Raw genomic sequence first — 25666 nt, 5'->3', positions numbered from 1 at the left:
ATGGATAGCCATGGACCAGACTGGCCTGGAACTTGTCCTCCCTTCAGCCCGGGACGCGCCCTCACCATGGCCACCACCTGGGTGCCACATCCCGGGGCGGCTCAGTGGCACCCAGGAGCCCGAGTCGCCGAAGTGCAGAGACGCTTGGGACGCGGCGGGGCTCGTGCAGCGCGGAGCCGGCGCCGCTCAAGGCTACAGGTGCAGAAGTCCATGCTCTGCGCGCTCACTGGACAGCGCGCCAAGCCCCGGCTCCTCGGGCACTGAGGGGCAGCGGGTCGCTGGACAGCCTGGACCAAAGATGCCTCCAGCTTTTACAAACCGCAGGGCTGCCGACCTGCTGTCCTGTCAGGATGTGTGAGTGTTAGGAGCAACAGTTAGAAATAAAATCGGGAGCCGGGCGTGGTGGTGCACGCCTTTAATCCCAGCACTCGGGAGGCAAGGTAGGAGGATCGCCGTGAGTTCAAGGCCACCCTGAGACTACAGAATTAATTCCAGGTCAGCCTGGGCCAGAGTGAGACCCTACCTCAAAAAACAAAAAACAAAACAAAACAAAACAAAAGAAATAAAAATGGGGACTGTTTGGAGCAACAGGTAGAAGTAAAGATGGGGCGCTCATTCAGCAATGACAAGATCACCATGGCAACCAGGGGCCACAACCAGAGACTGACTGACAGAGCTGATATGCAAATGAGCTAGTGGCTGATAGCAGCCAGAATGACTGAGGAAAACATGGAGAGGTGTGAGAGACCAAGGAGAACTAACACGCTGCATCTGGCTTCTGTGACCTCCCTTAGTGGCTGGACAGTGGTGCTGACATTTTAAATCAGACAGCCATTTTGAGTAAATAAAGAGCCCAGGCACAGCACAGATGAGGAACTAGCTGACTAATGTACTATTTTTGCGTCTGTATCCTTGCTTGCTTAGCTATAGCACCCCCCACACACACACTCAATTCCTGGGAAGACTCCATGCAAGAACATTCCAGAGATACCTAGCCATGGAGGCCCCAGCCTCTTGCAAAAGATAAATTCTGCAAACAGGTTACTGACCTAAGATAAGTAGGCTGGAGTTCCCATGCTCACCCTCTCTGAAATTCCTGCGCATGCCCTCTTAGAACCAATCACTTTAGAAGTCGCAATATGATGTAAACTTTCCTTTATAATCCCCTTTCCTCTGAGGGTCGGGCTCTCTCCCTCATTAGGGCTGTGCCAGACTGTGCAGACAGAGCCCAGACCTAGGCTTGCAATAAAGAAACCTGTTGCTTTTACATTCGAGTGTCTCGGCTTCTGTGGTGGTTCTCTGGGTGACTCCTAGATTACCGGGGGTGTTGGCTCCTGGTCAAGGGTCTTGGCACAACATCTTGGGGGCCATCAGGGATCCCCAGAGACCCAACAAACCTGAGACCCCGAAGGTTTCTTCTCTGACCAGTCAGGTAAGTTTTCCACTTGAACGCTCTCTTTTTCCTTCCACTCTGTAGGCTAGCCGCATCTGTTTTCTGATCAGGTTATATGTCCTGGTGGACACACAGTAGGGACAGACTTGGAGGAGGCCCAAGATGTCCTGGCCCCTCATCTGAGTGAGGCTCTGTCCCAGAGGACAGAGCAAACCTGCTGGGGAGACCTGCTCCCATCCATACCGTGTTTGGCATTATTGAGCCGTCACCTAAGGACTCAGACTCTTCTGGCCACCATGGATCTGAATCTGACTCTGTAGCACACACATCTGTTTTTTTTTTTTGGGGGGGGGGAGCCCTGTGTGTCTGTGTAATACTTGTGTGTCTTTCCATTGCCCTAATCCTAAGGACATTCCTCCCCAGAATCAATAACATGGGACAGATTCCTTCCTCCCCTTTAGGACTCTGCCTCATGCACTGGAAGGACATCAAAGCAGTTGCCCATAACAACAGGGTAAACGTTAAAAAGACAGATGGATCACATTTTGTTCCTCTGAATGGCCCACCTTCACTGTAGGATGGTCACCAGAGGGGACCTCTCACGTAAATACTATACTTGAGGTTGAAAAAATTGTTTTTCGCCCTAGGAGTGGACACCCTGATCAAATCCCTTATATTGGGACCTGGAGGAACCTGATAGAAGAGCCTCTCCCCTGGGTGAAGTCTTTCCTCCCTTCCCCGCCCCCTCCTTTACAGGTACTGCCAGTTACACCCAGAAGAGACACCAAGCCCACTGCTGAAGCCTCAGCCCCAATTCTTGTGAGGGGCACTGATGAGATATGGACAGGGTGGGTGAGTGCTCTCCCAGAGGCACTGGGAGACATCGGCCCATGTGGCCTTGCCTCCATGTTTTGAGGGCTGGCAGGTTCTCTTTCTCCTCCTTTATTTTTGGTTCGCACAATCGCACAGGACCAGGCACGACGAACTGGCAACTGATGTCTCTTGGCCGAGGCCACTCTTCGGTATTGACAAAGGCCAGCCGTCCTCTGCCTGGACCCCGACAGGCCATTGGGTGCTGGCAAAAAAAAACCTCTATCTATTTCTCCCTGACACAAAAAGAACCTGGTAACACATCGACCTCTTAAAAGCCTATAGGGCAGGTTGCCGGCCTCTTAAACTTGTGGACAGGCTCACACCTAGAGCTTTGGGGAATCCCCCAAGTGCTAATGAGCCCTCGAGAATGTTGCCCTCTGGTCTTACCATTCTAATATTTCTCTGTCGTCATGGGTAACATTGCCTCCAACAACAACAACAACAAATATATATATATTTCAGATTCATGGATAAGAGCTCTTCTGAAAGTTAAAGGAATTAGCTCTCCCAGAAGGAGCAGAGAGAGGCAGGCTCCTTTTGGGAAGAAGTCCTCCAGGTCATTTCTGGATTTCTGGGCATCCATGTGGACCCGCATAGCTTATCTGGCTAGGAAATGAAAAGTTCAGGAAGGAAATTTCCCCTCACTCCCTTTAAGCAGCAAAACTACAAGCCAGCTTTGCAAGCTCTCCAAAGCGGCTTGGGTCAGAGTCAGGTGGCAGACAGACAATGACGTCTCTGCCCATGCAGGTTCCATGTCTCCACCTCCTCCCAGTTGCCCCCGAGCAGGCCCACTCCTTCTTCAGCGGCCTCCCAGTGGGCCTCCTTCTTCAGAGGCCTCCTGGCAGACCTGAAGCCCCCCCCCTTCCCCTTCAGGTAGTCAGAATCCTTGGGCTCCTGGAAGTCTTCTTGGCCATTACCTCCATGTGTACTAGACGGGACCCCAGGCCCCTGGGGAGTGCCGGGAGTAAGGCAGGGCTGATCTAAGGTGATACAAGCCCTGCCCAGCCACAACAGCACACCAGAAAGTGGCAAGAAAAAAATAAGAGTCACATTTAACTGCAGCCTATAAAGAACTAAAGTTTTATGTAAAAAAAGTGTGTCAACTTTGTTACATGATATCATAAATATAATTACTGTATTTATGTTCTAGGTCAACTTCAACTTTTATAGAGGATCATTAAAAAGATAGAATTCTCTCTAAAGTGGTAACTTATAATTTGTCAGGTATTACAAAAAAAAAGAATTGTAAAGTATTTAAAAAGAGGAGGCAACTGACCTGACTTCTAGGCCAGCCTGCCTCAAGATAGCAGCAATATTTGCCTTAGTTTAGTGTCTTATTGGTATTAATGACATAAAATTGTCTTTAGACTACTCACTTGTTAGTGAGTAATAGGATTAATTAATTTGGTGTAGTTTTTCATAATAGCCTTATAAAAAAGGTGGTTAATAATGGGATGAGATAAATTGATTAAAGGAACTGGAAAGGAATTTTTCAATGTTGGGACATAGAATGCTCATTAAGCCAGGCGTGGTGGCGCACGCCTTTAATCCCAGCACTTGGGAGGCAGAGGTAGGAGGATCTTTGTGAGTTTGAGGCCAACCTGAGACTCCATAGTGAATTCCAGGTCAGCCTGGGCCAGAGTGAAACCCTACCTCAAAAAACAAAACAAAACAAAAAAGAAAAAAAAAAAAAAACAGAATGCTCATTAAAAATGCTTTTTGTGTAGTACTTAGATGAAAATGCTAAAGTGTGTGAATAAAGATGTGCATATATAGGAAAGAATTTTCAGGCTAAACCTAAATGTCATGCTTAATGTTAGAGATTTTTGAACTCTTTACAGACTCTTAAGGATACTCTAACAATTTTATATATGGACATAGTCTTAATCTAAATTCATCTTATATTAGACACAGGTGATGCCTATGCTAGGTGGGTCACAAAGTCATAAGTACAGATGTAATTGGAGGTTTAACCAGGTTAAACATAGACAAGAGTCTATCACGTTGTGTTTTGCAAATGGGTAAATTTGCTATGTAAAAACAAACAACTTCAGAATAGGATAAGGAATGTCAGGATGCTTATCTCTCCACTCTGTAATTTCATTTGCTCTTGCTTTCCAACATATGCTACTTAAATTCATGGAAAGTTGGACTCTGAAAAAACGGATGGAACCCCTTTTATCTCAGACCCCATGCAAGTTTAAGCCATGTGTCCCCCAGACTCTGACTAGAGACAAAATGGCCAATTGTCTCTGACAAGGAAAAAGGAGTATAGCATATAACTGTGGTTTTCTTTAGCTCTTCTCTTCTAAACACCTAAAGTCACATCTGTTAGATATAGTTTCTCTCGAGACAAAATGTTAAGTGGGTAAACTGAGTCAAGGTTATAAACTCCTTACATAAGACAAGCATTAGGCTTACCTAATGTGTATATCAGGGAAAGAGCCCCTTCACTGAAACATTTAATTGGATTAAATCTAATGTTTACCTGATGCCAAGATTTTAATCAGTGGAGAAACTGAGTCTTATGATAAGGCCTCACTCATTAACAGGTCACTGATGCTAATTTGTTATGATTTAAGCGTTATAAAACTGGCTTTAAGACTCTCTCAGTAAAGTAAATTAGGTTCCTCTTTTCATCAAGGTTTTAACTATTCTTAAGATAAAGCCTCACATAGAAGTGGTTAATTTCCAAAGGTGAAGTACTCATACCTAAAGACAGTGTGACTTTAAAGATAGCTTCTCTCTTACTTATGCTATTCTATTAAATGGTCATAACTAGGTTGTAATCACTTAGGTTTAAGTGATTTAATTTCAGTAATGACCACTTTCATCTTCCTGTGACATGTTGGGATAGCTTCCTTAAACGTTATCAAATTAAAGTCATGAGTAAAACATAAAATTGTTTTACGTTAATAAAAATTTCTGTCGTACATAAAATAAATAGCTATCAAGTTTAAGCCAAAATCATTGGTTGCCAAATAATGTTTTATTCTTTCAAAGAGATTTATCAAGTGTTATATTCGAATTTAGCTAGCTGTTTTGGTTAAAAAAAAAAATCAAGCTCTGTGGTTCAACCAATCCTGTACCCATGCTCTTCTTCTATGTTCAAATCCCTATAAAAACCCTACCCTCCCACTACTCGGGGCTCTTGCATGGATCCACTGCATTGGTGAAGTCAAGAGACCGAGCTTAAGCCCAAATTAAAAAGTTCCTTGTCCTTGCATACGTGTTTGGTTCTCCTTGGTGGTCACTGGGGGTGCCGAGAACTGGGCATAACATTTGGGGGCTCTCTGGGATCGATATCCTCAGAGATGACTGCTGAGGACCACCAACACGTGGAGCTCAGGTCACCGGCTAGTACGCGGGCTTCTGTGTCGTGCTTCTGTGTTTTGTCTTTCCTGAAAACCTGTCCTACGTTCTTCCATTCATTAGAAAGTTGTGGTTGGGCGGACGTGCCCCTGGAGGCCACTCTGTTCAGAAGGCTGGTCCTGGGTGCCCCAGGCCTGCCAGGAGGGGTTTCATCCCCCCATTTGTGGAGACAACGCGGGTCACTACCGCGGAATGGCGAGATGCCATGGTCTCATTCAGTTTTGTGTTTGTGATAGCTGGCCACTCCATTCAGATGGGTCGTGGGTGCCCCAGGCCTGGCCAGAGGGAATTTCATTCCCCAATCTGTAGAGACAACGTGAGAGGCTGTTGTCTCACTTTGTAGTCACTGGCCAGCTGAAGTGTTTTTTTTTTTTTTTTTTTGCTGTCTCCTTTTTTTCTTTGTTGGAATTTGTGTGCTTGGACAGATGGGACAGATGTAGACTACCCTGCTTTCTTTACTGACGGACCACTTTCAGGACTTTAAAATTAGGGCCCCTCAGAGTCACAGCATTCCCTCTTCAGGTTATGGGGCCCCCAGACCAGGATGGTAATCAACTTGGGATGATTGTCAACAATTGCTACAGATTCTCTTTACTACAGAGGAAAGAGAGAAGCCAGACTGAAGCCCGGAAATTCATTCCGGGCACTGATGGGAATCCCACCAATAATCAGGCTGTCATTGATACCTTCTTCCCTTTGACTAGAGCAGACTGGGATTTCAACACAGCAGCAGGTAAGGAGGGAACTAACTCTCCCAGAGGGAGGAAGGCTCGTTTTAGGAAGAAGTTCTCCAGGTCATTTCTGGATTTCTGGGCATCCATGTGGACCCACATAGCTTATCTGACTAGGAAATAAAAAGCTCAGGAAAAAAATTTCCCCTCACTCCCTTTAAACAGCAAAACTACAAACCAGCTTTGCAAGCCCTCCAAAGTGGCTTGGGTCAGAGTCAGGAGGCAGACAGACAATGGCGCCTGCAGTCTTCTTGGCATTACCTCCATGTGTACTGGACCAGACACCTGGGGAATGCCCGGAGTAAGGCAGGGCTTATCTAAGGTGTATACAAGCCCCACCCAGACGCAACTTTGTTACATAATATCATAAATATAGTTACTGAATTTATGTTCTAGGTCCACTTCAACTTTCATAGAGGATTATTAAAAACAACAGAATTTGCTCTAAAATGGTAACTTATAACTTGCTAGGTATTAAAAAAAAATTATAATGTACTTAAAAGGAGGGGGCAACTGACCTGATTTCTAGGCCAGCCTGCCTCAAGATAGCAACAATATTTGCCTTAGCTTAGTGTCTTATTGGTATTAATGACATAAAATTGTCTTTAGACTACTCACTTGTTAGTGAGTAATAGGCTTAATTAATTTGGTGTGAGAGACCAAAAAGAAATAACTTGTAAATAATTAAACAATGACACTGCCATTGTAGGACAAATCATTGTGAACAAAGAAGGAGCCCAGGCTCGGCTCAGATAAGGAACTAGCTGACTAATGTGCTGACCTTTGCTTCTGTAACTCATGCTTGCTTGCTCAACAGGACATTCCAGAAATACTTAGCTCTGGGGGCCTCCGGTCCCTTGCAAAAGATAGGATCTGCAAGCAGTCTGCTGACCAGAGATGAGCAACTAGAAATGTTCCCACGCATGCCTTCTTGGAACCAATCACTTTAAAAGATGCAATATGATGTAACTCCTTTTTCCCCTTCCCACTCTTTTCCTTTATAAACCCCTACTTTTAGAAGGTCGGGGATCTCTCCCACTCCTGCTGTGTCGGTCTGTGTGGATTGAGTCCCTGCTTAAGCTTGACATTAAAAGAAACCTGTTGCTTTTACATTTGAGTGTCTCGGCTTCTGTGGCGGTCCTCTAGGTGACTCCTGGGTGACTGGGGATCTTGGCTCCTGGTCAGGGGTCTTGGCACAACATCTTGGGAGCTCACCCAGGACCCCCAGAGACCCCCAACGAACCCGAGACCCAGAAGGTTTCTTCTCCGACTGGCTGGGTGAGTAACTGAGTGCTCCTTGTCCTTTTATTTTTCTTCCCTTTTACTTTCAGTTTGCTGGCAAGCCACGTTCACGGCATTTGTAATCCTGTAATTTTGAACAGGTCTTATGTCCCTGGTGGATGCACCATAAGGGCAGACCTGGAGGAGGCTTGAGACGTCTTGCCCCTCATTTGAGTGGGGACCCTGTTCCGAAGGACAGGGCCAACCTACTGGGGAGACCAGCTCCCATTCGTACCGTGTTTGGTATTGTTGAGCCGTCCCTTAAGGACACAGACTCGTTTGGCCATCACGGATTTGAATTTAGCTCTGAAGTGCGCATAACTCTCTATTGGGCCCTCTGTGTTTGTGTTGTACTTGTATGTCTGTGTGTTACGTTCACCCTGATCCTATGAATGCTTTTCCCTGGACATTTATAACATGGGACAGACACCTTCTTCCCCTCTAGGACTCTGTCTGGCACACTGGAAGGATGTCAAAAGTGTCACCCGAGAGAATGGAGTAGCTGTTAAGAAAGGCAAATGGATCATGCTCTGTACCTCTGAGTGGCCCACCTTTAATGTAGGATGGCCACCAGAGGGAACTTTTCACCTGAATACTATATTAGAAGTTGAAAAAAATTGTTTTGCGTCTTAGGAGTGGACACCCTGACCAAATTCCTTATATTGCGACCTGGAAAAATTTGATAGAAGAACCTCTCCCTTGGATAAAGCCCTTCCTTCCTCCCCTACCCCTTTCTTCATGGGTGTTGGCTGCCTCCCCTAAAAGAGACCAAACCCACTGCAGAGGTGACGGCCCCCATCCTCACAGGAGGAAACGAGGAAATCGACATCTTCCCTCCCCCCTATGTACCTCCTCCCAACCCTAATCCTCCCCAACCTCCATTAGAGGCCCCAGCCCCAGCCAGCCTGCCTCCAAATCCACAGGGACCAGCTCAGGCTACACGGAGCTGGAGGGCAGCTACCCCACAAGTCCCTGACCAGACAGTGGCTCTGCCTGCTGGACCCATTGATGCAGATGGGAATCAGCCCTTTCACTATTGGTCTTTTGCCACCAGTGACCTGTACAATTGGCATTTTCAGAATGCTCCCTTCTCTGAGAATCCTAGGGGACTGACTAATCTGTTAGAAACTGTGCTCTTCACCCACCAGCCACCTGGGACGACTGTCAGCAGCTCCTACAGGTTTTGTTCACCACCAAGGAGCGAAGCAGGATCATTAAAAGTGCCCACAAACTTGTTCCAAGGCCTACATGAGATCCAACCACTGACCCTGCCTTAATAGATGGCAGTTTCCTGACTACCCGCCCCACCTGGGACTACAATACGGCACAAGGTAGGGAGAGACTCCTGATCTATCGCCGGACTCTGTTAGCGGGTCTCAGGGCAGCAGCAAGAAAGCCTGCCAATATGTCCAAGGTATATGATGTCAGACAGGGACCAGATGAGAGTCCAGCCACTTACCTAGAAAGACTCCAAGAAGCCTTCCGCAGATACACTCCATATGAGCCTGAGTCAGGGGAAGCAGCTACCACTGTCATGTTTGCTTTTATTAATCAGGCCGCCCCTGATATTAAGAAAAAGTTACAGTCATTAGAAAGGTTAGGAGAGAAAAATATTAGGGACTTAGTAGCAGTGGCGGAAAAGTTCTTTGATAAAAGAGAAAGCATAGAGGAAAAAGAAATTAAATGAGAAAGGAGACAGGAAAGAAATTTAACTAAGATCTTAGAACTACAACAGACCAAGCATCGTCAGGATCTTAAGGAAATTCTGGCTGCCACTGGAAATCTCACCACCCAGGACACCACCTGCGTGGGGAGACCCCATTGGAAGGGAGACAATAAAGGAACAAAATCTAAGGTAGGAAAAAAATCAATGTGCTTACTGTAAGGAGGAAGGACATGGGTCCGAGATTGTCCCAAAAATAAACAACGGACTAATATCCTGGCGGCCACTCAAGAAGATGGTGACTGAGGGGGACAGGGCTCAGTTCCCCTCCCTGAGCCCAGGCTAACCCTTGATGTGGAGGGGAAGAAAATAACTTTTGTGGTGGACACTGGGGCAGAGAATTCGGTACTATTACAAGCAGAGGGGCCCATGACAGAGAAAAGTACCTGGGTCCAGGGAGCCACAGGCACCAAACCTTACCAATGGACAACTTGGAGGACTGTTAATTTAGGCACCAACTAGGTGACTCATACCTGAATGTCCATATCCATTGTTGGGACGTGACTTATTATCTAAAATGAAAACCCAGATATCCTTTTCAGAACAGGGGGCACAAGCTTCCTCCATGGGTGGATCTTCACCCAAATTAAAGACTGCAATAGCCCAAATTCTTGTAACTACCAATCTAACAGAAGAATACAGGCTTTTCCAAAAACATGCAAAGGAGGGGAAACTTTTAGATTCATCCTGGTTGATGGAATATCCACAAGCTTGGGTACAAAGTGGTGGGATGGGATATGCACAACACAGGCCCCCCATACTGGTGGAACTAAAACCCGGAGCCACACCAGTCAGGGTACGACAATACCCAATGCCAATGGAGGCCAAACAGGGGCTCCTCCAGTTGGGGGTCCTAAAGCCAGTCCAGTCAGCTTGGAACACTCCTCTCCTACCAGTAAAAAAGCCTAACTCAAACAACTACCGCCCAGTCCAGGATCTGAGGGAAGTAAATAAAAGAACAATGGATATCCACCCAACAGTTCCTAATCCTTATACTCTGTTGGGAAGCCTAACACCTCAGCTCATTTGGTATACTGTCCTGGACTTAAAAGATGTGTCCTTTAGCCTACCCTTAGCCCCACAGAGCCAACCATACTTCGCCTTTGAATGGCATGATCCAGACGATGGCCAACTCACCTGGACTCGGCTGCCTCAAGGATTCAAAAACTCTCCTACAATCTTCGATGAAGCTTTACATGAAGATCTCACAAACTTCCGGGTACATAACCCAGGACTTACTCTGTTACAATATGTGGATGATCTTTTAATAGGAGCAGTCAGCCAAGAGATATGCCTGGTGGGAACCAGAGACCTCCTGCAGACATTGGGCAATCTGGGATACTGGGCCTCTGCTAAAAAGGCCCAGATCTGCAAGCAGCGGGTGACATACCTGAGATACATCCTCCGGGATGGGCAACGCTGGCTGTCAGATGCCCGGAAAGAGACTGTTCTCTGAATCCCAACACCAACCTCACCCAGGCAAGTTAGAGAATTCCTTGGCACAGCAGGAATTCTCTAATTAATTAATTAGAGAATTAGAATTCTCTAATTCTCTAATTCTCTAATTCTGCCGTCTGTGGATCTCTGGATTCGTGGAACTGGCAAAACCTCTATATGAAGCCACCAAGGAAAACCAGCCTTTCCAATGGACGGATCATTGCCAATAAGCTTTTGATGACTTAAAGTTATGCCTTCTAGAAGCCCCAGCCCTAAGTAAGCCTCCCTGATGTGACTAAGCCATTTATGCTCTTCATAGATGAACATAATGGGATAGCAAAGGGAGTCCTCGCCCAAAGCTTAGGACCCTGGTGGTGCTCTGTTGCCTACTTGTCAAAGAAACGACACTGTAGCAGAAGGGTGGCCCCCATGTCTGAGGATTCTAGCTGCCACGGCCCTTCTAGTCAAGGATGCAGACAAGCTGACTTTGGGACAAAACCTTACAGTTGCCACCCCTCACGCCATTGAGGGGTGCTAAAGCAATCACCTGACCCCTGGCTCAGCAATGCCCACATGGTCCACTATCAGACTCTGCTCCTAAATCCAACCAGAACAACTTTCCAGATGCCCATTACTCTGAACCCCGCCACTCTGTGGCCTGATCCGGACTTGGAGATGCCTCTCCATGACTGTGTGGAGATACTGGCTCACGTGTACAGCGTAAGGCCAGATCTCAAGGACACCCCCGTCAAAGACATTGAAGTAACCTGGTTTACATATGGCAGCAGCTTCATCCAGGATGGACACAGGTACGTGGGGGCCGCAGTCACGTCGGGGACAGATGTCATTTGGGCAGAGTCTCTTCCAGCAGGCACATCAGCCCAAAAGGCAGAACTTATAGCCCTCACCAAAGCCTTACAACTAGGGGCTAATAAAAAACTAAACATATATAAGGACAGCCGTTATGCATTTGCTACAGCACACGTCCATGGAGCAATATACAGAGAGAGGGGCTCTTGACAGCTGAAGGAAAAACCATTAAAAACAAGCAAGAGATCCTAGATCTGCTCCAAGCCCTCTGGGGCCCTACACAGGTGGCTATCATTTACTGTCAAGGACACCAAAAAAGGGACGGACTAATTACCCAAGGAAACAACTTAGCTGACCAGACAGCCAAACGTGTGGCCCTGGCAACTAGGATAGCCCCTGTCCTGGTAGACCCCGGAGGCAGAAAACTTCCAGACATTCCAAAATACACCTCAGAAGACTTAACATGGATTAAACAATTAAAAGGAGCCCAACAGTCTAATGACTGGTGGAAAACAAAGGATGGCCGCCTGATTCTACCTCAAAGATTGGGACAGAGAATTCTAAAAGATCCACTGTTCTTCCCATCTAGGAATCAAGCGGATGCAGGAGTTACTGCGTAACTCCCACCTCAAAATAAAAAATGCCAGTCAGACCATTGAGCAAATTGTATCTAATTGCCAGCCTTGCTGTATGACTAATGCTACAGCTCTTCCCTCCAATCCAGGAACCAGACTGAGAGGAACCAGACCGGGAGCCTATTGGGAATTAGACTTTACTGAAATTAGTACTGGGAAAATAGATATAAGTATCTCCTAGTGTTTATAGATACATTTCAGGCTGGGTAGAAGCCTTCCCTACAAAAACAGAGACTGCGCAGGTGGCTGCTAAGAAGATACTAGAAGAGATATTGCCCAGGTATGGCTTCCCAATCTCTCTAGGTTCAGACAACAGACCAGCTTTCATATCTCAGGTAAGTCAGGGAATAGCCACTGCACTGGGGGCCAATTGGAAGTTGCACTGTGCTTATCGCCCTCAGAGTTCAGGACAGGTAGAAAGAATGAATAGAATTCTAAAAGAGACCTTGACTAAATTAGCTTTAGAGACCGGCGCTGACTGGGTGTCTCTCCTTCCCTTTGCTCTGTTCCGAGTTCGGAACTCCCCATATCATATGTGTCTGACCCCTTTTGAGATAATGTTTGGAGTGCCGCCTCCTATTATCCCGAGCCTCCAAAATGACTTTCTAGCACAAATGGATGACCAGGACCTAATTCGCTCTTTAAAGCATTTACAGCTCACTCACAAAGAGATCTGGCCACATGTAAGGGCTGTATATGAGACTGTTGCTCCCCCAAAACCGCACAGGTGCCAACCAGGAGACAAAGTACTCATCAGAAGATACCAACAGAAATCTTAGAACCCAGATGGAAAGGCCCCTACGTCGTGCTGATGCCCACTCCCAGAGCCATAAAGGTAGATGGCATCACATCATGGATCCATTGGGCCCACATAAAGCTGCTTCCCTGGCAGGCTGGAGACACATGGACGAGCCATCCTGACTCGGAGGACCCACTGAAGCTCCGCCTCCACCGGAAAGACCCAAATTGAAACAAGTACTGATACTGTTATTTACTGTTTGCTTAATTAATAGCCAGGTTTGCTGGGCTGCTAGAAACCCTCATCTCCCACATAACATTTTCTGGCAGATCACCACCCCTAGTTCCAAACAGGTGGTAATGCAAACTTGGGAAACACATCTCCCTGGAACTTGGTGGCCTGATCTGACTTTAGACTTATGTGCCCTTTTTAAACAGGACCCCCATCACCAAGGCAGGATAGGAATCCCAGGATGTGGAACTCACACTGCCATGCAAACCTTACAGGGCACCTGCTTTTATGTATATTCAGTCCCCACGGATAGGAGGAAAATCTCAAAATGTGGGGGAGAAGCAGATTTTTATTGTAAAACGTGGGGATGTGAGCAGATTGGGACTTGTTCTTGGATAAAGCCATCCCCCTCTAGCCTCATTAAGGTCCAAAGAAGCAAGGCCACTCACTGTACCCCGAGGCAACCTACATGTAATCCCATTGTCTTTTCCTTTACTGAAGCAGGAAAAAAGGAGACAAAATGGGATGCAGGGATTACTTGGGGATTGCGACTCTACCAGTCAGGATGTAACAATGGAGTCCTGTTCACCATTCTCTTAAAAATTACACCCCTACAGCCACCCCAGGCTATAGGCATTAACTCAAGCCACACAGGTCAAACCCCTTGCCTCACATAATAACACCAGGACCCTAACTTCTTCAAAGCCCCACTCCCCCCCCATCACAAGCTGATAAAATGATGACACAAATACCCCCAGGGAGGCCTGCAGAAGACATAGAAAAAAACCCTAGCAGAGATTTGATGCAAGAAGAACATAACACTCCTCTCTCACTCTTAGACTCTACCTATCGTTTCCTTAACTCCTCTAGACCTGATCTCACCGAATCCTGTTGGTTATGCTATAATGTGAGGCCCCCATTTTATGAAGGGGTCGCAGTCTCTGATTCATATAATGTATCATCAGATATAAACAAATGCAGATGGCAACAGCCAAGAAATATAAAACTTACCCTCCAACAGGTATCCGGACAAGGACTATGTGTCACTGGTGCCCAATCTAACTCAATTCCCTCTCCTTTATGTGATCAGACCATTTTTCTCAATGCCTCTTCCTCCTATCTTATCCCCTCTGAAGACTCTTGGTGGGTTTGCAATACAGGGCTCACACCCTGCATTAATGCAGCCGGGCTAACCACTGCTGAGGATTCCTGTGTTCAGGTACGATTAATCCCTAAAATAATCTACTACTCAGCTAAAGAGATGAACTGCTATCTGGGTGTAGACTTAATCAGAACAAACAGAGAGCCTATTACCGCCCTAACTGTTAGTTTACTACTAGGTTTGGGACTTGCAGGAGCAGGAACAGGAATAGCTTCCATAGTGACTCAGAACCAACAGTACACCAACCTCAGAATAGCAATATACTCAGACATCCAAGAATTAGAAAAGTCAATCTCCCATTTACAAGAGTCACTTACTTCCCTAGTGGAGGTAGTTCTTCAAAATAGATGGGGTTTAGACTTACTCTTTCTACAACAAGGGGGACTATGTCAAGCTTTAGGAGAAGAATGTTGCTTCTATGTTGATCATTCGGGAGTAATTAAAAAATCAATAACTTAAGCTGGGCGTGGTGGCACATGCCTTTAATCCCAGCACTCAGGAGGCAGAGGGAGGATTGCCATGAGTTCAAGGCCACCCTGAGATGACAGAGTTTATCTCAAGTCAGCCTGGACCAGAGTGAGACCCTACCTCGAAAAACCAAAAAAAAAAAAAAAAATCAATAACTAAAATAAGGGAGGGATTAGAGAAGTGGCAAGGTGAACGCATACTTCAAGAAGGATGGTTTGAATCATGGTTCAATCGCTCCCCCTGGTTCACTACCTTGATATCCACCCTCCTAGGACCCCTACTCATCCTACTACTGTTGCTTACTTTCCACCCCTGTATTTTAAATAAGCTGGTACAGTTTATAAAACAACGGCTAGGCACCATCCAATTGATGGTACAAAGAAATTACTCCTACCAACCAGTGACAACCAACATAGATACAGGAAATATTTAAACACTCAAATAGGGACCCTAGATAGGCTCCCCAAGACACATAAAGAGGGGGAAACGAGAGACCAAAAAGAAATAATGCGTAACTAATTAAACAATGACACTGCCATTGTTGGACAAATCATTGTGAACAAAGGAGGATCCCGGGCTCAGCTCAGATAAGGAACTAACTGACTAACGTGCTGACCTTTGCTTCTGTAACTCATGCTTGCTTGCTCAACAGGACATTCCAGAAATACTTAGCTCTGGGGGCCTCCGGCCCCTTGCAAAAGATAGGATCTGCAAGCAGTCTGCTGTCCAGAGATGAGCAACTAGAAATGTTCCCACGCATGCCTTCTTGGAACCAATCACTTTAAAAGATGCAATGTGATGTAACTCCTTTTTCCCCTTCCTGCTCTTTTCCTTTATAAACCCCTACTTTTAGGAGGTTGGGGCTCTCTCCCACTCCCGCTGTGTCGGTCTGTGTGGATTGAGTCCCTGCTTAAGCTTGACATTAAAAGAAACCTGTTGCTTTTACATTTGAGTGTCTCGGCTTCTGTGGCGGTCCTCTAGGTGACTCCTGGGTGACCGGGGATCTTGGCTCCTGGTCAGGGGTCTTGGCACAACAGTGTAGTTTTTCATAATAACCTTATAAAAAAGGTGGTTAATAATGGGACAAGATAAATTAATTTTAAAGACTGGGAAGGAATTTTTCAATGTTGGAACATAGAATGCTCGTTAAAAATGCTTTGTGAGTGGTACTTAGATGTTAAAGTATGTGGATAAAGATGTGCGTATGTAGGAAAGAATTTTCAGGCTAAACCTAATCGCCATGCCTAAAGTTAGAGATTTTTCAACTATTTACTGACTCATAAGGATACTCTAAAAGATTTATATAGGGACACAGTCTTAATCTAAATTCATATTACATTAGACACAGGTGACGCCTATGTTAGGTGGGTCACAAAGTCATAAGTACAGATGTAATTGGAGGTTTAACCAGGTTAAACATAGACAAGAGTCTATCACCTTGTGTTTTGCAAATGGGCAAATTTGCTATGTAAAAACAAGCAACTTTGGAATAGGAAAGAAATGTCAGGATGCTTATCTCTCTGCTCTGTAATTTAATTTTGCTCTTGCTTTTCAATATATGCTACTTAAATTCATAGAAAGCTGGACTAAAGAAAAGAATTAAGCTCTGTGGTTCTGTTTCCAATGTTCTCTGGGTAGTTTGTACCCACACAGGTATCTGAACTAATTAAAGATGTTTTCAAACCCAGGTGCTAAGACTTTATACTGTCTTACTTGTCCTTTTCTGACAATTTCTAGGTTAAATTAGTCTGTAAATCAATTGGTACTGTTTCCAAGACTGGTAGCAGGTTCTGCCTATATTTATAAATGTTAAATATTTAAAATATGAGATACTTGTAAATGTCAAATATTTAAAATGTGAGATGTGCTTACTTTCTATGCCTCATATATAAGGCTTATGCTGCGACAGTACAACTAAAATTTTAAAGATAGGACGGAATGATTTTAGAAGCCTTGTGCTATTCTTTAACTAAGTCTATCTCAGTAATCAAATGTGCTCTATATGTACATACATCCAGGCTGGTGTGTAACCTCCTTTCTAAGTGTGCTAATTACCTAGAAGCCAAAAGCCAACTGGAATCATCAGAGCAAAAGGTGCCAATATTTTGGCCTGTGCTACCAGGTCATGAGGCCACGGGAGATGATGGGACACTTCTACACTGGCCCCCTGATAAGTCACCTGTCTTCCTGAGCAGGTAGTATATGGAGACCCAAACAAAATTGGTGTACAGTCTGAGACAGGAGAGTCACAATTGAGGAGCAATCAGTCCTCCTGACTTCCCAAAGAAGGGAAAACTACTTGGCCAGCATGGCCCAGACTCATCCTAACAGACAAAAGATACCAGTACCAGTAGGCTATGGGGCTACTTCTGTGTCCCTAAAGTCTCTTTGGAGAGCAATTAGTGACCTCTAAAACTAATCCTTAATTAAATGTGGCTATCTGCATGGTCTTAAACACTCAGAGAGAAATGTATAACCAACAATAAAAAAATACCTTACATATATAAATGGCCTATTAAGTAACACAAGAGCTCTCCAAGAGAGGAAACAAACATTAAGATATATAGTTTTAATGCTATAGTAATAAAAAAAAAAACAAAGAGACGTTCAAAGGGTTATTTTCGAATCTAAAGTATGTAAATATGTAAAATATATAAATAATCTGAGAGACTAGGTGCCACGAGACACTGGAACCCTGCTGGAAGAGACCCTACATCTTCATCCTGACCACACCTACCACTGTGAAAATGGACAAAATTTCCACTTGGACCATCAGCCACAATGAAAACCCAGCACCCCACTCAAGCTTCAACTCAAATGCTCCTGATCCTGACTGTGCTCCTAACTATATATATTGTGGCAGCTACTCTGCACCAAGTTTATAATCTGACATGGCTAATAACCAACACTGCCACGGAGGAAATTTTTGCCCCATGGGGAACCTGTTTTCCTGATTTAATCTTCGACCTCCATGACTCATGGGTCTCTGTGGTGAATCAGAAAATTTCTTATTTCTATGTATGCCCTGGGCACTTAGGGAAAGCAAGAATCAAAAAGGGACTGTGGGGGATCTAAAGCCTTCTACTGTGATGGCTGGCAATATGTGTCTACCGGAAGGGTATATTAAAACCCACCTACTAAGGGGGACTATGTGTGGCCTTAGGGAAAATGTCTTTATATCAACCATGGTTCAGTCATTCCCCATGGTTAACAACTCTGCTGTCTGATTTAGCAGGGCCATTACTTTTATTTTTGTTACTAATCACAATAGGACCTTACATTATTAATAGATTAGTTGCTTTTGTTAGAAACACATTAATACAGTACAGCTTATGGTTTTTAGATCACAGTATATACCATTGGACTCCACTCACTAACTCAATTGGGATCCAAGACTGGCCCCTCATGGTACAAAGAGGGGAGAATGAAGGACCCAGAAACTGAATGATGCCATGACAGGCTTCAGTGGAGTGCTGCCCTGGTTAGGCCTAAGTTACAAGTTTCACCTTAAACAAAGAAACAAAGGGGCAGCTGCCCCGCCCCCTGTCCAGGACACCTGAGACTTGTCCTTCCTACCTCCCTGACCCAGCCAATTAAGAGATTTATCCCTCCTACCTCCCTGTCTCTGCCAATCGAAATACATACAGATGTTATTGCTGCTTGTTTAGCCAATTGCAACAGAGGTTGCTTAGTTACCTAGCTACCGCCTTCCAACTTTGCCTGCCAAAATCCTAAGCCAACCAGAAGAGTACAAGTGCAGTTACTATTTAAATCAACCAATCATATACCCATACCCTTCTTCTATGTTCAATTCCCTATTAAAACCCTACCCTCCCACTACTCGGGGCTCTTGCATGGATCCACTGCGTTGATAAAGACAAGAGACTGAGCTTAAGCCCGAAATAAAGCTCCTTGCCCTTGTGTTTGGTTCTCCTTGATGGTCACTGGGGGGTGCCAAGAACTGGGCATAACAAAATCAAAATTGCTGTTTCTATTGAAGATGAAGCCAACAAAGACCTGCCTCTGGCCACCCTGCTCTAGAGGCCAGTTCGTCAGTGTGTTTGCGTAGTCCTGTTTAGTTTGGCAGAAAGCAGAAAGAAAACTGAGAGACTTGCTTTTAGAAAGAACAGATGTCCACCAGAATTCTTGCCAGTGATCATTAAGGAATGGGCAGCTTAAAAGGGGAAGTCTCCTCAGACTCCAGAACTGGTGGAGGCCCTGGCCTTCCGGGAGTGGACCTGCCCCTGCCCCCACCTAAAGAGGCTTTGGCTGGGCAAGGCGGTGGAGGACAAGAACCACAGGATGAGGGCTTTTCTGGCAGGCATGAGGTCCGATACCCCAGCCATGCTCAATCCTGCCAATGTGCCCACTCACCTCGTGGTGCTCTGCTGCGCCTTATGGTATGTGGTGCAGTGGCCCACAGCTCGTACTCTGTGGCATCAGGAGCTGGGTGCCTTCCTATCTCAGGCATTATCCCCCAAACTCTATGAACCTGACAAGCTGCTTAGATCCCTGAAGAATTCAGCTATCAGCCCTCTTCATGAGCAGAGTAGACATGGCATTGTTTGCCAAGGATGTGTGTGGTCAACCCATCCCCTGGGAACAGTTGTCCTTGAATGTATTTTGATGGGAAACTTTTCCAGTCCAAACTCCTCAAAGCCACCCAGGAAAAGACCCCACTCATCGACCTCTGTGATGGTCAGGCTGAGAAGGCTACTGTCAGAGACCATGACCTGGCTGCCCTGAGGACAAAAGAGAACTAGCAGCTCTCATGAAGCCCCTCCCCTGAGAACAAACAGCTGCTCTGGGAGATGTCACAAGAGAGATTCCAGAAATACCACAAGATGCTCCAGAAGATTACGGCCAGGTGGCCCTACTTCCTCCTTCCTTGTACCCCCTTCCCCTTTTTCCCCTCCTTATTGCCCTACCTGCTGGTTGATTATTAAAGAGCTACAAAATCCAACATTAAACAAGACCTTGACAAAACCTCCACTTGGTCTCCTTCTTTCCCGCCCATTCTTTCAGGTTGCAGCCCTCCTCGACCACCCCACATAACATTGGCCCCGCAGGTCGGGGGCAAGTGGCACCCAACGTGGGGCTCAAGGCACGGGTCTTGACCGTATGACTAACAAAGCTGGAGATCTCCTCAGGACACCGAGAGACATTTTGAAGAGTGCCCTGCCATTTCGTCGCTTGTGATTTCAGCTACGGGACACGGTACGTCAGGGCCCTTATTTTTCATTCTCGTCCGATTTTCAGAATGGGCCAAAAGCTTAGTAAAGAGGCTCTTTTTCTTAAGGATTTAAAGAGCTCACTCAGGGAAAGAGGAATTAGAGTTAAGAAAAAGGACCTCGTTAATGTTTTTTGTTTTCATTGACAAAGTGTGTCCCTGGTTCATTATTTCTGGTCCTGATATTCATCCTGAAAAATGGCAAAAGGTCGGTAAAGACCTAAATTGCCGTATTCTAGAGGAGGGACCTGATTCCGTTCCCTCCACAATTTTCTCCTACTGGGGACTCATAAGAGACATAGTGGAGGAAGCGCATTCAGATCCAGATAAACAACAACTCCTTTCTGTCGCTGAATACTGCCTCCACCCTCTCTCGCGCGGTGTTTCTTTAGTTTCGCTTTCTTCTCCTCCTGAGAAATCCCCTTGCCTGTCAGTCATTATCGATATGGGTTGTAGCTCCAATAACTCTGGTGCCCCCCAACAATAGAAAAGTTATATCCGCCCTTACCCGAGCCTATTCCCCCCGAAACTGCTTCTCAATGTACACCCCTCATTAACCCAGTTTTTTCAAAAAACTGCGATCCCGAGCCACTCGATCTGGGTGATGCTGCTTCTCGTGAAGATGAGGCTGCTAAATACCACAATCCTGACTGGCCTCCAACTGCATCAGCACCCCCTTTTAGACCCCCTCCTTATCCCTCTCCAATTTGCGCTCCCACCTTGTTATCCTCAGGGTTTTTTCCCTCTGCCCTCGCTGGCGCTAAGGAACATCTCACTAAACAAATAACTAAATTATGTTCTTAAACTACAAAAGGATTTTGCCCGACTCTCTTCAGATTTAAACTTACTGCAAAATTCAATTAATGAGGCTATATTAAACCCCTCTAAACAGTCTCCAACCAAAAACGTTAAAAAATCTCTTGCCCCATGCCATCCCTTAGCTTTCCCAGTGATTACGCGCTCCACCGCCACACCCCAGATTTCCTCCTCGGATGCCCCATTAGAAGACCATGATTCTCCTCCGGTCTTGGATAATGAGGATGAAGCCTCAGAGGCAGAGGAAGGGCCCGAGGAACTCTTAGTGCCCCCTGTTAGAATTCCCCCCACTGCTCCAGGTGCCCAACCGCCGGAGACTCATTATCGCCCCCTGCGCTTTAAAAAGGTTAAAGAATTCCACTCTGTGGTACAGGCTTATGGCCCAACAGCCCCCTTTACTCTCTCCCTTCTCGAGGACCTCTCTGGGGGAGGTCATTTAACCCCAGGAGAGTGGACCTGAGTTGTTCAGTCAGTTCTAACCCAAGGACAATTTTTGTCATGGAAGGCGGACTTTATGGATAGATGCCAATCAATTGCTTCAGTTAATCTAAGGGACCCCAACTCACCCACAGCAACTTGGACCCTTGATAAACTAACGGGTCAAGGCAGGTATGCCACTGAGGCTCACCAACGGGGCTTTCCCCCTGGCCTCCTGGCGCAAACCACTAATGCGGCTCTTGATACCTGGCGTATGATCCCTACAACATCTCCATCACGTGCCAAACGGGAGCCTATCACTGCCATCACTCTTGCTGTTATCCTGGGGCTGGGCGCCACCGGAGCAGGCACAGGCATCACTTCATTAGTCACCTCCCAACAACAATATAATCAACTCTCTTTGGCAATAGATAAGGACTTGCAGGAATTACAAAAGGGTCTTCAAGACTTAAAGGACTCTATGGTATCCTTGTCTGAGGTGGTCCTCCAAAACAGACGCGGGCTAGACCTAGTCCTTCTACAAGAGGGGGGACTCTGTGCTGCACTTAAGGAAGAATGTTGTTTTTATACGGACAAAACTGGCCTAGTTCAAAATAGTATTGACAAGGTCCGTTCCAGTTTGGAGGAACGAAAGCGTAACCGAGAAAAGCAGGAGTCATGGTACCAAAACTGGTTCTCCTCTTCTCCTCTGTTTTCCACATTACTCCCCTCTATTCTTGGTCTCTTTGTAGGACTCCTCCTTCTTCTTTCTTTTGGACCTTGGGCATTTAAATGACTAACTTCTTTTGTCAAAGAACAGGTTGATTCTGCCACCAGGAATTCAGTGTCTGTCCATTACCACAGATTGCAGCTACAAGAAGAAGAGGGCCAAACAGATGAGGCACCCCTCAGCTCTCCTTCAGCCCGACTTGATTTTTCTCCCTTGGCTGACAACAGGTCATGGTTTCGATTCCCTAAATGGCTGCGAGGCTCCCAATGACGGGATTATTATGGTACCAAGCCCAGGGGCACACCGCTAAGCTATGGCCGCAGCCAGAGATGAGAATATTGTAGGGTCCATTCCCTGGAGGCCATCCATATAGCCTAAGACAGGCGGATCACCTTCCATGAGCTGTGATCGTGGCCAATGGCGGGATTATTGCGGATCCAGGAGTGGAAGCAGCCCTCATAGCTTAAGACAGGTGGGCCATCTTCAATAACCGGTGCTGGGATTGGAAGCATGCCATATAGCCTAAGACAGGGTACTTCGCCCATTTCAATTATACAAAGAGGGAGGAAATGTCAGAGACCATGACCTGGCTGCCCTGAGGACAAAAGAGAACTAGCAGCTCTCATGAAGCCCCTCCCCCGAGAACAAACAGCTGCTCTGGGAGATGTAAAAGAGAGATTCCAGAAATACCACAAGATGCTCCAGAAGATTACAGCCAGGTGGCCCTACTTCCTCCTTCCTTGTACCCCCTCTCCTTTTTTCCCCTCCTTATTGCCCTACCTGCTGGTTGATTACAAAAGAGCTAAACAATCCAACATTAAACGAGACCTTGACAAAACCTCCGCTTGGTCTCCTTCTTTCCTGCCCATTCTTTCAGGTTGCAGCCCTCCTCGACCACCCCGCATAACATTGGCCCTGCAGGTCGGGGGCAGGCTGCCAAGGTAGAGAAGATGCGACAGAGCATCCTGGAGGGCCTCAACTTCTCTCAGCAGAATCACCCACTCCCCTTCCTACCATCTCCCACTCTGCCCTTCTACCCCTGTGTACCCTCGGCACTTTGGGCCTGTCCCACCCTCACAGGGCAGGGGCAGAGGTTTTGCAGGAGTCTGTGGCTTTGGAGGCCTTACTGTGCCTTCTGAGTGGCAGCAGCAACTGGACACTGTGGAGCCTTCTCAGGCAGTGACAGCGGCAGGACTACCAAGTCCCAGGGAGGAGTCCAACCTATACCTTCTCAGGGAGGGAAACTCGAAATAGCTGGCACCACTGGGGCTGGGAGCAGGTGGGACCCTGGAGGCGGGGTGGGGGTGGGGGAGGGGGAGGGGAGAGCTTTCCCACTGCAGGTGGTCTCTGTAGGAGGACCAGCAAGAGGACGTCCAAGGGGAGTTATCTCCACCCCTGTGATTAGAACGGTCAGGAGAGGTGGAAGCTACTACTGGCAGAGGCTACAAAAGCCAGGGAACAACTCAGGGCAGACCTCCGTATGCTGTTTCAGCAGAAGAAGTGGCCAAGAACTGAAGTCCAAATCTGCGGAATGCAAGTCCTCTGTCATATCCTCAGATGGGCCCCGGGCTGAAAACGGAGTGATGGCGGAGGAGAAGCCGGGGCCCCAGCTGAATGGGAGTGCGGGCGACACCAGGGCCCCCAGGCACTCCGAAAGTGCCTTGAACAATGACTAAAACGTGCAATACAAATCCTCACTTAAATGCACTAAGTACAGACAGTGCCTGCCGCAGGGAGGCTGCTCTGGAGGCAGCTGTTTTAAATAAAGAAGAGTAAACCTATTTTTTATAGAGGGTGAAGGATGCTGGAAGGGTAAGGATTTAGGACTATCTGGAGAGAAAGAGAGCCTGCAGTTATGTACATTTTGTCCTTTCCGTAAGAGAAAAATGAGGACTTTGGAAATTCAGATCCCTCTTTGATATCAGAGATTTAAACAACATATTTTTACTTTTAACCAGTTGTAGTCAAAATGCTACAATAAAACAAAAAAGAGAAAGAAAATGAAGAGCATTTGACCCTCGCACTTAAAATGAAGTACACAAAGTTTAAATTGGTTATGACAAACGCCTATAGTTGTGTTTCTTGGACTATAAAGAAAACAAATTTTGGCAGTCTTTAAATATATATAGCTTAAAATATAATTTTTAGCATTTGGCACCATATGTATGCCATTATATTTGATTTTGCATTACTGTTTCACAATGAAGCTTTGCTTAAGGCTTTGATTTTTATGATTATAAAAGAAACAAGGCACAACCACAGTTTTTCTTTACTTAAATTTCATCACTGTTGATGTGGTTGTTTTGTGTTGAAAAAGTGCAACTATCGAAACTAAAAATTATAGAGTAATATTGCCTTTCTGCTGATTTTAAATACATCATACATACTTTACAAGCAAGTTACATGGAGATAAAGTTGAAATCATAGAAGATGCAAATGACCTTTCAAAGTCAACACAACGTGTTCTGAAACTTCGTGATGAATACCATGCATCTGTGATCAATGAACTGTGTGATTTTGAATCTGATGTAGACCATTAGTACTACTACGTGAGCTAAACTTCTGCATGGTTCATAATTTTTAAAGCGTGTAGTTAATATTATGCATGTTATTGCCCTTTCTTCCATTCTTACCAGTATGTTCCCATTTGCAAAAACAAAAATGCTAATAATCAATAATAGTCCTATAAAAGATGTTAACTCTGTTTACTCATTGACTGATCTTGCTCTAACCTTAAAATTTTGTGATTATTGACCTCTGTTGCATTTATTCTGAAACCCCCAAATATTATCTAGCCATTTCAAATATTGACATTACCCTGGTGTATTCACTGCTGTATGCACTACTGTTCTTTGTTGCTGTTTTATGCCTTCATATTAGCAAAATATGAAATTCTGTGAAGAAAAAAACCCTTGATCTTAAAAAAAAAAAAAAAAATCCCCCTTCTGTAGCAGGAAACAAATTTGCTTGTTCTTGAGAACTTTCCCATCAAGAATTTAGTAGAAGCAGGTATACTTCTATCATCTTGATGTTTTTGTTAATGTTTCCAAACAATTTACTTTGAAATCAGAATCACTTATCGTTTTCATATACTTCTGATGCTCTTCATCACATTAGTGGTCAGAAATGAGGTGTAATTCCCCAACCCCTGCCCACAAGAGCTAAGCAGGATCTTACTGTAAATTGAAGGGAGATCTGCCCTAACTCATGGATTGTGAAGAATGAACTGCTGTTGGGTCTGATTGACTGTTGATAGATTGTAGTATATATATATAAAACTTTTGAGGGAGAGAGAGCATTAAGTCTTTTTGTCACTGCAAACAAAATCCAGACACATGCACCTCTTTGTGCTTCTGCCTCTACATGGGTACTGAGGAATTAAGTACCTTTCACTGCTGATTCATCTCTCCAGCCTATATATATATATATATATATATATATATATATATATATATATATATATATATATAATTTTTTTTCTTTTTCTTTTTTTTTTTTTTTTTTTTTTTGAGGTAGGACCTCACTCTAACCCAGGCTGACCTGAAATTCACTATGTATTCTCAGCGTAACCTCAAAGTCACAGCAATCCTCCTACCTCTGTGTTCCAAGTGCTGGAAT

General features: G+C 45.5%; 1 pseudogene; it reads left to right on the top strand.

Moving 5' to 3' along the window:
* Positions 1–10: 10 nt before the first annotated feature.
* Positions 11–23981, top strand: LOC101605012 (annotated as a pseudogene).
* Positions 23982–25666: the final 1685 nt, after the last annotated feature.

The sequence above is a fragment of the Jaculus jaculus genome, chromosome 23, assembly GCF_020740685.1.
Source record: "Jaculus jaculus isolate mJacJac1 chromosome 23, mJacJac1.mat.Y.cur, whole genome shotgun sequence".
In the NCBI taxonomy this organism is placed as follows: Eukaryota; Metazoa; Chordata; class Mammalia; order Rodentia; family Dipodidae; genus Jaculus; species Jaculus jaculus.
Note: the sequence above shows the minus strand (reverse complement) of the source record. Positions and strands in the feature narration are given on the sequence as shown.